The sequence below is a fragment of the Chinchilla lanigera genome, unplaced genomic scaffold (assembly GCF_000276665.1).
Source record: "Chinchilla lanigera isolate Chin_1 unplaced genomic scaffold, ChiLan1.0 scaffold00032, whole genome shotgun sequence".
In the NCBI taxonomy this organism is placed as follows: Eukaryota; Metazoa; Chordata; class Mammalia; order Rodentia; family Chinchillidae; genus Chinchilla; species Chinchilla lanigera.
The window spans coordinates 10,027,387-10,039,923 of record NW_004955433.1 but is presented as its reverse complement, the minus strand read 5'-3'; the positions used below and the strand labels follow the sequence as shown (position 1 = coordinate 10,039,923).

The following is a 12,537-nucleotide window of genomic DNA, read 5'->3' as shown; positions in this document are numbered from 1 at the left end:
ATGGGAATAAAAAAGGAAGGAAAGAAGAAAGAGACAGAGAGAGAGAATGAACTAAGATTGCTAAGATAATAGGAAAATGTGCCTTTAGTGGGGGGGGGGCATTAGAGATGGTCAAGTGGCCAAGGCATTGTTGCACTAGATATGGGTCCTGGCCACAGGTTACTTTTAATTGGCTGCTCCCATTCTAAGGTTAATAGATGAACATTATTATCTCAGACGTGGGTTTCTTATCATCAGAATTTTATACAAGCAAGTTTGGTCTCTTCTTGGTCTCTTAGAACCACTTTCCACCTTCCTTTATGGGATGCTACAGCAGGAATTTCCTCCACAGATGCCAGCGCCATGCCCTTGACTTTTCAGCCTTCAGAAATGTGAGCCAAGTACTTCACTGTTCCTTGTAAACTACCCAGTGACAGGTATTATGTCACAGTAGCACAAAGCTGTCCAAGGTAACAGCTTCACTTTCTCTGGGAAAATAAAGAAAACATTTTTCTTGTGCATATTGTCTGAAAGCTGGGAATAATGGGTTTAGATGATCCTAGTCAGCTTGAAACTTCGAAAAGTGGGACAGAGACTCGAGGACAGTTTAGAAATTATTCACGATTGGATTTGCATGAATAATAAGGGTTGGTGATTTCTACAGTCTATTTTCAACAGTATGTGTTAGGCTCTGCTTGCTGCTAATTATTGCACATATAACATCTCTCTTAATCCTCATGATAATTTTACGCATTTAGTGCTCTTATGCTATTCACTTTGCACATAAAGAAAATTTCAAATAGCTTCTGCAAAAATTGAGGAACATATGAATCAAAGTGTTCCTGTGTGGTAAACTAAGTCATGACTCTCTACATCGAGTTTTCTTGTTCCTGTCCAGAGCTGAAGTTGAACTCTCTAGCTTCGCTGTGATTCATTTATCCGTTAATGAATTTTTCTCTTGGAATGATCCATAGTTGGACCTTGTTTCTTGCAACCAAAACCCCTGATTGATATCTCACTTCTGCTTTCAAGCCCTTGATTTCACCACAGAAATTCCTATTCATTTTCAAGAAACTACTTAAAATACTATGTGTGGTATTGAACTTGATGTCACAGGTTGGTTTTTCATTCTTTGCACATTATGACTTCCATTATATATACCTCCTTTCTGCATAATGTCTAACTTTAAAATGAAAGTCAATTCTACTTCTCTTTTATTTTGACAAACAACTTAATTAATTGATGTGGTCGGTCAAATAATGGTCTGCTAAGATAGCTAAGACCTAATCCTTGGAGCCCATGAGTGTTCATTTATATGGCAACAGGGATTTGGCAGGTGTGATTAAGTTAAGAATCTTAAAAGGGGGAGATTAACCTGGATTATTTGGGGAGGACTGAAATGTAATCACAAGCGTATTTATAAGAAAGAGGCAGAAGGAGATTTGATAAGAGAAACAGATTAGAATGATGTGCTGGGAAAATGAAGGGAAAGGCCACAAATGAAGGAGTAGTGGTGGTTACTAGAGGGAGGAACAGGAAAGGAAATAGGTTCTCCCTTTAGAACCGCTAGGAGCACCTGGATAACATCCTTGTTCTATTCATGAGGCTCACTTTTGACTCATGACTTCCGAAGTACGAGAGGCTATTTTTTTTTTCTATTTAAACCACTGCAAATTTGGACAGTTCATTACAGCAGCAACAGGAAACTAATTGTTGATTAAATGAGATCATCATTTTGTGTGTTTATGCTATAGAAAATTGAACACATTTTGACCCTGTTATGGTTTTAGTGCAAGGAGGATCAATCACAACTTACACTGTGTGTTATAAAATGTTCCGGTTGTTAGAAGGAAACTTGTGGTGTGATTTCTGTTGTGGGGGAGGTGTAGCACTTTTTATGGTCAATGGATTTTGTTTTACAAAAAATGAATGATATGAAAATACTCACTGGCACAAGCTTGATTAATTGCAAAATTTCATATCTTAAATGTCTTACTATTTCTTTTGTGTGGGGTGTCATTAACCATGTTTCTCCAGCACCAGAGCCATTTTGTGTTGACAGAAGGACCAGCGAGAATTGAGTTTGGCTGGTGCACTGATGTAATGTGACCTACATCTAAAGAAAGCTCCCCAGGAAAATGTATGCCCAGAATAAAGCCTATTTTGTTCTAAGTGCCATTTGTCCTTTAGCTAAAGAAAGAGTAAATTAATCATTGTGGCTGAGTCATTTGAAAGATTACAAGGCTTATATAGCTCCTGTGAAAACCATGTCCCTTGAAGATACTATATACCTGATAAGCTTTAGAAATTTAATAAAAAATGTTATAAATATTTTAAGTGACTATAGGGACCTTTATTGGAGGGGAAGAAAAGAGCTGTGTGATTCTTTTCATGAGAGAGAGCGAGCGAGAGAGAGAGAGAGAGGGTATGTGTGTATGTGTGCATATGTGTGTGCATGTGTGTTAGGCATGGTGTGGGAGTGAGAGGAGTGTTAGAATTTCTTTGAATAACATTTTAATATATTATTATGGTTAATAAATTTATGGCTGGTGCACCTATCATAATACATCTGAAATAAATAGCTTCTAAAGTGATATTACAGAGATTTCCAATATCAACTTGTTTCTATTTCACAGTGTGTAGATAACAGGAGTGAAGACACATCTAAAGGTCATTGCTTATGTTGTGGTTATATGTCTTGCAATGCCTGACTGATGTTTTAAAAAGAGTGGCTGAATACTTATGCCATCCAGGATGGAGATTCTCTCCAATGCTGACAAACACACATCTATCTAGATAATGGAACTGGTTCTTTTTATTTTTTCATGTGTGTTTGTTCACATAAATACAACACATAGGGCATTCAGCTGTGACTCATAAATAAATCTTGAAGATGCATGAGAAGAAACAGCATTCAAATATTATTTTTAAGTGATAGGGGAGGGAGAGAGAGAGAGAGAGAAAGACACACACACACACTCACACACACACACAGAGTACAAGAAAGAATGCCATTCATATTTTCTGGTTCTACTGAGGAGGTAAGACCATACCTGGTGGAGAATTTAAAGGTCTTAGATTTAACCTTGGATCACAGAAGCCAAACATTTTCTGAGTTTTGTTACTATTATTGCTGTTACCATTACAGCATGATGAACTTAGCCTTCTAGTTCAAGAAAGGCCACATTGCTGGATCAATGCAATGAGTGACCCTCACTGAGCTCCCATGTTGTGCTTAGGTCTAGCTCTGGAGGAGCAAAGAGTTGGTTCCTTTCCACCAGCAACTGGAGAGTTCAAAGCATGGAGTGACTAATGTGTAATCATAAATGAAGTTCAGCAAAATGTGGCACACCTTCTTATCACTTCTTCAGAGTCTAAGGTAGGCATGCCATTTGCTCAGGCCCACTGAGCTCCCATGTTGTGCTTAGTTCTAGCTCTGGAGGAGCAAAGAGTTGGTTCCTTTCCACCAGCAACTGGAGAGTTCAAAGCATGGAGTGACTAATGTGTAATCATAAATGAAGTTCAGCAAAATGTGGCACACCTTCTTATCACTTCTTCAGAGTCTAAGGTAGGCATGCCATTTGCTCAGGCCTTCTTTTCCTCTGACGCTAGAGGCAGTTATTGTGCTGAGCATCAATACCTATGGACTGAAAATGGCATTCTCAGTAAAGCATATGAGTAACTCAACCTCACTAGGTGAGCTCATATATTTACTCCCAAAATGAGAACAAAAATACCTACTGTCAAAGTAGCTAGTGAAACAGTGTAGGTGAAAGTTCTCAGGTGTTGACTGGCCAGACAAATGTGTTAGGTGATACTCTCCAGGTGGCTGGCTTAGATTTGCACACATGAGCCAACTTGTGAATAATATTATAATGAGTAGTGGTTTCTGGTAGGCTAGAAGTTAATACGGAAACCAAAATCCCACCAATAACAAAATCTGCACCAAATTACATAGTAATTTATTCACTGTAGTTAATATATTCATTTGATAATTCAACCAAGAACATACCTACTATAGATTGGTGTCTATGTTCCTTGTGGAGAGTTCAAACTAGTAGGAAAAGAAGTGCTCGTTATACACACTCTTTTGTAATTAATTGTCTGCAACTTTGGACCGATGAATATTTTATTTCAATAAGTAGGGCAGAAGCTCTTTATTTCAACTCAGACATTTAACTCAGCTTCCTTACCTGTATTCATAGAAAGAAGACTATACTGGACCTCTTTTATGCTCCGGTGGGGGTATATATAACTTTTTAACACAAATAGATCAACATCTTTTAATTAAGCCATGATAACTTTCATGTGGGATTTGCCACAGAAAATATTGGACATATTCCTCTGTACTATTCCCTTGGTAATGATAAGTACCTGGTAATTTTGCAGGACTTTTGATGAATGAGCATTTTAGAAGTAACGTGTTCAAAACAAGAGTATCTACGCATTTTTTTGTTTCTTTTTCAATGCTTAGTGCTATGGAATCTTCACCAAATAACCCCAAATAGCATTGGGATTCCTCTGCAGAGGTAAGCAGGCTCCTACTGTTAGCCATTGTGGCACAAGCATGGCTGTCACATTAAAACTGCTCCTGGGAAATGATGAATGTTTCATTTGATTTTTTTTCTGGTGGAGGTGGAGAAGAGGGGCAGGAGATTACAAAAAGGAGAGAGAAAGAGAGGTACATTCATTTAAAAATGACAAAAATAATATTTCTCAGTTTGCTCTCCCTGTCAAACAAGGATAATAAAACCTGTTTTACCTTCCAGAGTTATTTTGAGGTACAAATTGGGTAAGAGATTTAAAGTTCCTCAGAGAGTTAGAAAACATGAAGTGTATTCTGACATCCCCTCCAGTTCTAGCTGAAAGTAATATAAGATAATGTGTTTGCAGTGACAGAAAGTAGAATAAGCTTCAAGTTACTAGGGACAAGGCTTCCCCAACTTTTTCCTAGTATTACATGCAATGAAAGTGTGATCTTACTGGTGTAAATAGACCCATAGATGGAGCTGGATGGGGAAAAATCTGGGGGCTCCGAGCATCTTAGGTGGGTCTGCCAAGTTACCTCAAAAAATGAGTTGGTCAGTTTCTTAGCACACCTGCCACCCAAAGGTGACTTGAATGAGATGCTGATTAAGCTTATACTTTAGGAACTTTCACTTGCATGGGTTCTATCCCAGGTCCTATATCTATGTTTGCATCCACAGTTATTTATTCATTTTCTTTTGAAAATTGTCTCAAATTGTATCAGCTTCCAGTGGCACAACACTTGTTTCTACCCCTGCTTAAATCATGCATGTTGTGCACTTGCTGGGAAGTGCTGATCTGTACTTTGCTCATGCTGGGCTTTTTACCAGAAATTTGTTGTAAAGTTACTAGGGGTGTCTAGCATATTAAATGACTGAATTTCCTTACACATGGAGATTTCAACCTGTGATGCTTGAAATTAATTAATATGTGTGTTTCTAATGATCACAATGTAGATGTAGGTATCATCCTAAAACATTAAAATAACCCTTTGGAGCAAGGATTTGAGAAATAGAATAATTATGCATTAAGTTTCCGTATCTTATTAATGCTCCTACTTATTTTACCACTGGTTGGTGCAATAAATCTTGTATTTTAACTCCCCATTGCAGATATGATGGATACTGGAAGCAACCCTTCAGTGCACAATCTCCTCAGAAGGTGTTCAAAACCTACCCGACTCTCTGACCTTTTAGGAGCCTACACATATCACACACTTCTTTTCTGGACACCTCCTGGTAAGATGTGATAGAAACTCAGCTCTCAAGTAAGAATCCTCTCTTTCTATTGATATACTCCCAAAATAATTGTATTTTCTACAAAAAGTACAAAGTAAGGAGAATTTGTCTTTTGTATTATTTTGCTTTTCTTCTGAAAGCCTCCTTACCTTTTCACATCTATTTTGTTTAATTTCCCTTCAAAAACTCATGGAATCTCAGAGTTAGAAGGGAACTTAGAAGTACAGATGAATCCTCAGTTTATTCCTAAGTAATCTACGTAGCATCTTGACAAGTTGAGGGTCATTATCTAGCAGAACACATCCAGTGATGGAAAACTCACTGCCTCTATCCACTTGGCATTTGCTTTGGTTGTTATTCCATAGCAACCTTAGGCTTAAGTCATTTCCCATTCCCATGTATGCAAACACCTTACTCCGCTAGGCACTGGTTCCATGATGATTCTTTCCTTATTTTCTAGTATTTTTGTCATGATGATGATAATCTATATTCACATACAAAACTTATTTTTTATCAACAAGAAATTTGAGAAGAATAAATGTATAAAATCTCCATCAAAGCCCCAAACAATAGTTAATAGCAATGAAATTCTAGGTATAGGCTTGCAGCCTCCTCATTGCCCATCAGTTGTATCTTAGAGTACAACTGAAAGACTTCTCTATGGGTGGAACTTGGACACAACCTCTATAGAAGAGTCTTATTTTCACACTGCAACCTCAAAAGTTCCTTCCCGCAGCAAAACACCATGATTTGCACTGCCTCAATTGTTATCTGACAGGTTACAGAATTCCAGTCACTGCAAATTCCACATAAGTAGAACATTTTGTATACTTGAGTGAATTTAACCTTTAAAAACCATTCACTCTAACACAATAACTTGGAAAGTTGTGTTTCTTTAAGATCACATCACTTCTTCATAGGTGCTCATTTTCAATTCTGGTAAGTACTTTGTTAAACCATTTCAAGCTGTGTTGGTATTAGATTATTAATTGTCACAAGAGAGCTGTCAGAGAATTCCTTGTGAACAAAATTGTATGCATTACAACAGTTTGCCTCTAAATATCCTATTAATATAGTCAGGTAGTACTTAGAAGTATTTCCTTGTACCTCAGTTATGTTAAAGCAGTGAAGATTAAAACATAATTATGATTATGTCATAAGTACTGATATTTATAATTAATTTTGATTTACAGTACACTAATAAACCAGCTTGAAATTTTAATAAGTTATGTGAATAGTAATTAAGGTGTTTCTTTTCTTCTATTGCCTTATTCATTTTTAGAACTCTTTTAATGAGTTCTAATGTTTTAAAAAGCATATTGAGGGCATGTGCAGCCCAGATAAAGCCCAGTGAGTGTAATTATTCAGCAGCAATACAGATTGTTCTCAAAGCCTTTTAGCTTTAGCCCATGCAATACTCCATGTTTCAAGAATGAAAAGAACCCTAGACACAATTCCATGAGTTAAATTAATCTATTAAATCAGAGGCAGTCCTGGAGACCCATAAGCTGGCATGGAGGGGGAGGTTGGTGAAGGTACATCTTAGGTCTTATGCCTCCCAGAGTGACACAAAGCAATGATGATGTGCGACTAAATATGTAAATAAGCAGAACTGAATGTAAGGTGACACATTCAAGTCACACTAGTGACACCATATGATGAGCTAACACTATAGCATCTTTATTCCATGTATTAGTTGACTTTCCATTGCTGTGACAAAATCTCTGAGTTAAACAACTTAAAGGAGGAAAAAGGTATTTTGGCTCACAGTTTCAGTCAGCTGTCAGCCGGTTCTGTTGCTGTGGGGCTGAGGTGAACCAGAACATCCCTTCAGGAGGCTGTGGGAGGGCAGAGTTGATTATACAGCAACCAGGAAACAGAAAAGAAGGGGAGAGCAGAAAGGCAAGGACCAGGGACAAGATATTCCCTTCAAAGGAGCATCCTAGTGTCCTACTCCCTCCAAAATGGCCCCAGGTCCAAATAGCCCATTCACCATGAGCACATCAAAAGTTTACTGTATTGATGAGATTAGTGCTCTCAAGATCCATTCACCTCTGAACCTTGCTGCAGTGAGAACCAAGTCTTCAATACATGACCATGTGGGGGAACACTGCATATTTAAACCAAAATAGGCTTAAACCATTTCTAGAACATAAACATTTCCCCATCATCAGCAACTAATCCTGGATACTCCATAATTAGGGTTTTGCTCATTGGTATTTTGAAAGACCCGGGTTAGACCAAGGGCAAGAAACATTTTAGGTGCAACTCTTTGTGGTGTGAATTGTTCAGGGAATAAACACTAAGTAATTTTGTGATCCTCTGAAGACAATGTTGTGGATCAAACCAGAATAGTTTTTCTCTTCTCTATCATTGTACAGTCCATCACTTTGCCTTAATTCTTGCTCATTCTTTCACCAACATGTACTGCCTATATTTGAACCCTGGTTAGCCAAGTCACAGCTGTTCATAGTGGTTCATGCATTCCCCAGGTTCAGTTGAGAGGATTCCTTCAACTCAACACTGTTTGGTCGCAATATGAATGTGCTGCTCCTTCAACTCTCTTGAAGCCCACCGTAGTTATTTGGCATCAAAATGATGTGTGAGATAGTGGACTCTAACCAGTATATTCAGTACTGTATTTAGCAATATGAATCAGAGCTGGCTTGTTAAGGATAGTCAACAAGATATAATGGAGACTAAACCTCTGGTTCTTTCAAAAACTGTACTGGCTTGTTAAGAATAGTCAACAAGATATAATGGAGACTAAACCTCTGGTTCTTTAAAAAACTGTATTATAAGAATATAACACAACTTGCACATTCTTATAGAAAATCAATTAGCACAGGAATATCCTCAAGGCAGGCTGCTCAAATGCTAAACAACATTGCCTAAGATTTCAAGGCATGTTCCCCAACACGAAAACCTGGCTTCATGCAACCTTGCTTTCCTTTAAGTGTTCTTAAAGGAAAGCACTGTGGGGCCTCCCCAAGGGTAGGGCAGTCACAAATCACTCTATAGAGCCTACAGATGAGTTCAGGAAAATCTAGGCTGCACAAAGAGTGAAAAAAAAAAAGGAAGAGTTTGGGTTTCATAAAGGAGTTTGGGTTTCACATGAAATTCTAAGTGTATGCACAAGAGTTCATCAGATACTAACTTCTGACCACAGGTCTGGGGGCTGTTTTGTGATGTTATTTGTCTCTTCCCTCTCTCCCTTTGCTTCACCATGAGAGAGTCTTCTGTGACTGCAAAATGCATGGTGCCTATGAGCTGGGGAGAGGTTGTAGGATCTGACAGAAGTTCCTATGAGCAAACTGCTTTTCTTGGGCTCATGGATGGAAAGGCAGAGAAATAAAGAAGCGGGTAGGGAAGGTATCAGCAACACTATCTTACATGGTCCATTAGGTATTTCAAGTAATAATGAAAATCATAATAAGTGGTGTAATAACTTCTCTTTGGTGCCTGTTTAGTGTGTTTCAGGCAGAGCCCCTGATGGTAAAATCTTATGTTAAGAAAAACTTTCATCTTAGATATGAGAAAACTGAGAGTCTCCTAATAAAAGCAGGCCAGAGTCAGTGTCTGGCCTTAGCTCTGTCCTTAGACCTGTCCTAGATCTGTCCTCACAGCCATCCTCTGATCATCCTTATATTTTGGTCTGTCCCAGTCCAAGGCCACTGGACTTTTCCATACTACACTGTCTGACCAAACGTGGCATTCATGGGGACAGGGGCCTATTTTATTTATCTTAATGTCTGAATGCCAGCACATCACATCTTATATTGTTGACTAACAATATAACAGAAAGCGTATTCTGTTCTCCCTTCCTCTATACCTGTTTTTTATAAGATACCTCAAATATAAAAGTATATGTAAATAAGACATAAGGAAAAGTGTAAAGAAATAAACTATTAAAACGGTGGTAGTTCTCAACCAAGGCAATTCCCTTCACTCTTGGGACAACTTGGCAATGTACAGAGGCAGTTCTGATGGTTGTAACTTGGGAAGATCCTATTGGAAATTGTGGGGTGGAGGCCAGGGAAGGTGTTAGCATAATGGTCCTCCCAAACAAATGTATCTGACCCCAGAGGTCCATGGTGCAGAGGTTGAGAAACTTAATAGTTTAACAAATCACATAGTTCTGATGCCATTTTATACCCATTTTTAATCTTTCCCTCTTTCTTGAAGTAGGAGTCCCCAGATATATTTTTGTGCTTCAATTACTAATGTGTTTGCTAAATATTAATGTAGATACAGCAAATAGCACAACAAGGTTTTTTAGTGTCTTCTGTGGGTATTAATTAGTAGATTTTAATTTTTTGTCTTTTTGAGACAGGATCTCACTCTGCGGTTCAGGCTTGCCTTGAAATCACTTTATAGCCCAGGTTGGCCCTGAACTTGAAGCAATCCTCCTGCCTCAGCCTCCCAAGTGTTGGGATTATAGGAGTGTGCCACCACACCTGGATAACTAACGAGATTTTAATGGACAATTATATTTTTGAGGTTCACTCCTATTTATATATTAAAACATGATTTATTCTTTTAAATATCAAAAATAGTATTCTATTGCATGATGATATCACTATCCATGCACCTTTTGATAGACATTTAAGTTATGTCTAATTTATAAAACTACAGGGATTCAATAAGCATCCTTGTGCACACTAGAGTTCCTTTAAAGTTTATGTAAAAAAGTCAGATCTCTGGATTGTACCAATATACACTCCCACCACCAGGAAGTGTGAATCTCCATTTCCTCATTTCTCCAGGGTGTGATTATTGTCTGATGTAATTTTTATGAGAAATTCCTTCTTTTACATCCTAGAGTCTGCTGGGAGTCCTTAACACTTGATCTTAAAAGATTATCAAATTCTTTTAACATTTTATGGGACCACTATTAATCGGTCTTATTTCTGTTGCCCTCTATTCATGCTTAGAAGCAAATTTAATGAATGTAAGTCAGCGCCTTTCTCAACAAGCTGCGTTGCTTCTTATCCAGTTGCTAAGTGTCCACTCCAGAGGTTGCACTTTCAAGCTCATGTCAGAAATTCAGGAGACTAGCTAGATGTGGTGGTGCACACCTGTAATCTCAGTACTCTGGGATGCTGAGGCAGGAGACTCACAAGCTGGAGCCTGGCCTGGGCAGTTCCATGACTTAGTGAGACCTTACCTCAAAATTTAATAAAAAATAAAAATGGGTTTGAGATGTGGCTCACTGGCACTGGGTTCAGTCTCCAGTAATGAAAAATGAAAAAAAAGAGGAGATTCCATGACTCCTGTTTATCTTTAACCATACCTAGCCAGCCACAGTACTGCCCTTTTGAATCCATCGCCTTCTGTCTGTGTCTACTGCTAATCCTCTAGCTTGGAACATCATTATTTCCATGCAATTTCAGCTATAAGATCCTAATTGCTCTCCTGGTCCTTTCTAGTGCTCTTCTGCAGTCTATTTAAAACGCACTGTCCAAAATAATTTTTCTAACACTCAAAATTTCTCTGCTGGAGCAATTCATGTCTATGCTCAATAAATCTCAAACACCTTAACATGCTATGACACCTTCTTGCCTATCTGGCTTTCTCCCTAAGAATTCTTCCGTCTGCAGTCTTCCCTACCCTTGGTGGTCTCCCTGTAAATCCTCTCGGCCCTTGAACACCGCACTCTCTGTGCCACTGTATCCTTAAAAATTTCTGTGCTAGGCTGCCTGCTCAGGTCTTCAAGCAGATAAGTCCTCCTTCTACGGGGACGTCTTCTCTTACCCTTCTCCCATCCAAGAGTAATTGTTATTCTTTGTACTGCTATGGCAGTATGTTATACACATTGATTCCATTCCATTGTTGTGGTATCTTTCCACAGCTGACTTCTTCAGTAGGAATTCAACTCCCTTAGGACAAGGTTGGAGTCTTCCTTGTCCTCACATTTCTGATTCTCTAATGCAGAATAGGTGTTTATCAAATTTTTGAGGAATAATGGTAAGCAATTCCTTAACTTTGAAGTTTCTCATGCAGCTTCAAGTCCTGGGACCACCCGGGGTGGATCGTGGGTCCAGGAACCTGATAACCACTTTTCAGAATAACATGTGAGAGGTCAAAAGATCTCCTCTTCTGTTTTTTCAGCAAGACTCCACCTGACCCAACCTGCCATGTTGACCTGCTCCAAATGTCCTACATATCTGCGACTTGCCATATTGTGAAATGTTTCTTTGTGAAAGTATTTTCATTAGCTTTTAAAGCCATCATGTGCCTTTTAAAAAAATGTAAGCCATATGTTTGACATTCATTTACACTTTGCTTTTTTTCTATAAAAAAGGAAAATGTAAATTGATGTTCAGATGCCTTTGGGCTTTTTAATAAATACAACTTTCAAGTCATTTTTCTTTCCATGGACTTATTACAAAGGAAAATGCTTTTGAACAATAGGTCATGGCTCCATCCCAAACTCTAAATAAGTAGTGTTTTAGTGGGCTCCAAACTTGGTTAAAACCCTGATCCCAGAGCTCTGACCCACAAAGCCCTGTTGCATTTGTTCTCTTCATTTGTCAGAGGTAAAGGCAGAGGATGCTGACCTATTATTTATCTTTGCAGCTCTCAAGTATAATGTGTCCAAAGAAAGGGCTCTGTGCTTGGAATCAGAACATCTGAGGTCTATCCTTGACTCATGCTATAATAAAGCAGGCATGACATCCATATTCAACTTACTTTATGGCACTAATGGCAGAATCAAGTGACCTTAATGTAAACTAAGTGGATATGGTAAAGAGTGCTCCTCACGGTTTGTTCTTTTTTTTTTTTTTTTTTT

The 12,537-nt window shown here is 38.4% G+C and overlaps 1 long non-coding RNA gene across 2 annotated transcripts in view; it reads left to right on the top strand.

Moving 5' to 3' along the window:
• Window positions 1–12,537, top strand: part of LOC102021908 — a 113,074-nt gene that overhangs the window by 51,678 nt on the left and 48,859 nt on the right. For both annotated transcript variants that reach the window (XR_001234701.1, XR_261583.2), the window contains one exon: window positions 5,619–5,744. This is a non-coding gene — a long non-coding RNA (uncharacterized LOC102021908). The remainder of the gene's footprint in view (window positions 1–5,618; window positions 5,745–12,537) is intronic.